The 1,589-nt window shown below is 41.3% G+C and overlaps 1 non-coding gene across 1 annotated transcript; it reads left to right on the top strand.

Moving 5' to 3' along the window:
• Nucleotides 1–1,052: 1,052 nt before the first annotated feature.
• LOC112738609 (small nucleolar RNA R71) lies at nt 1,053–1,160 on the top strand. Its single transcript, XR_003169560.1, has one exon. It is a non-coding gene; the product is annotated as a small nucleolar RNA R71 (small nucleolar RNA).
• The last annotated feature ends 429 nt before the right edge of the window (nt 1,161–1,589 follow it).

Below are 1,589 nucleotides of genomic sequence, written 5' to 3'. Positions count from 1 at the left end.
GGTTCATCTTCCCAAGTCTCAATACCAAATAATTTGGCATTCAGCTTCATGATTGCACCAAGGTACTTGGTAACTTGCTCTTCAGTAACATCCTCATTCTCTTCAGAAGAGGAATACTAATCAGAGCTCATGAAGGGCATAAGGAGGTTCAATGAAATCTCTTATGTCTCTAGATGAGTCTCAGATTCCTTTGGTTCCTCAAAGGGAAACTCCTTATTGATCACTGGACGTCCCAGGAGGTCTTCCTCACTGGGATTTACGTCCTCTCCTTCCCTTACAGGTTCGGCCATGGTGATCAATTCAATGGCCTTGCACTCTCCTTTTGGATTTTCTTCTGTATTGCTTGGGAGAGTACTAGGAGGGATTTCAGTGATCCTTTTACTCAGCTGGCCCACTTGTGCTTCCAAATTTCTAATGGAGGACCTTGTTTCATTCATGAAACTCATAGTGGCCTTGGATAGATAAAAGACTAAATTTGCTAAATTAGAAGTATTTTGTTCAGAGTTCTCTGTCTGTTGCTGAGGGGATGATGGAAAAGGCTTGCTATTGCTAAACCTGTTTCTTCCACCATTATTAAAGCCTTGTTGAGGCTTTTGTTGATCCTTCCATGAGAAATTTGGATGATTTCTCCATGATGGATTATAGGTGTTTCCATAAGGTTCACCCATATAATTTACCTCTGATATTGCAGGGTTCTCAGGATCATAGGCCTCTTCTTCAGAAGGCGCCTCTTGAGTACTGTTGGATGCAGCTTGCATTCCATGCAGACTCTGAGAAATCATATTGACTTGCTGAGTCAATATTTTGTTCTGAGCCAATATGGCATTCAGAGTATCAATTTCAAGAACTCCCTTCTTCATAGGCGTCCCATTACTTACAGGATTCCTCTCAGAAGTGTACATGAACTGGTTATTAGCAACCATGTCAATGAGTTCTTGAGCTTCTGCAGGCGTTTTCTTTAGGTGAATGGATCCACCTGCAGAAGTATCCAATGACATCTTAGATAACTCAGACAGACCATCATAGAATATATCCAGGATGGTCCATTCTGAAAGCATGTCAGAAGGACACTTTTTGGTCAGTCCTTTGTATCTCTCCCAAGCTTCATAGAGGGATTCACATTCTTTCTGTCTGAAGGTCTGAACATCCACTCTAAGCTTACTCAGCTTTTGAGGAGGAAAGAACTTGGCTAAGAAAGCCTTGACCAGCTTATCCCAAGAGTTCAGGCTATCCTTAGGTTGAGAGTCCAACCATACTCTAGCTCTGTCTCTTACAGCAAAAGGGAAAAGCATGAGCCTGTAGACTTCAGGATCTACTCCATTAGTCTTAACAGTATCACATATCTGCAAAAATTCAGTTAAGAACTGAAAGGGATCTTCAGATAGAAGTCCATGAAACTTGCAGTTCTGCTACATCAGAGAAACTAATTGAGGTTTAAGCTCAAAATTGTTTGCTCCAATGGCTGGGATTGAGATGCTTCTTCCATGTAAATTGGAATTAGGTGCAGTAAAGTCACCAAGCATTCTCCTTGCATTATTGTTGTTGGGTTCGGCTGCCATCTCCTTTACTTGTTCAAAATTTTCAATAAG

The sequence above is a fragment of the Arachis hypogaea genome, chromosome 13, assembly GCF_003086295.3.
Source record: "Arachis hypogaea cultivar Tifrunner chromosome 13, arahy.Tifrunner.gnm2.J5K5, whole genome shotgun sequence".
NCBI lineage: Eukaryota > Viridiplantae > Streptophyta > Magnoliopsida > Fabales > Fabaceae > Arachis > Arachis hypogaea.
This window is presented reverse-complemented; position numbering and strand designations above follow the sequence as displayed.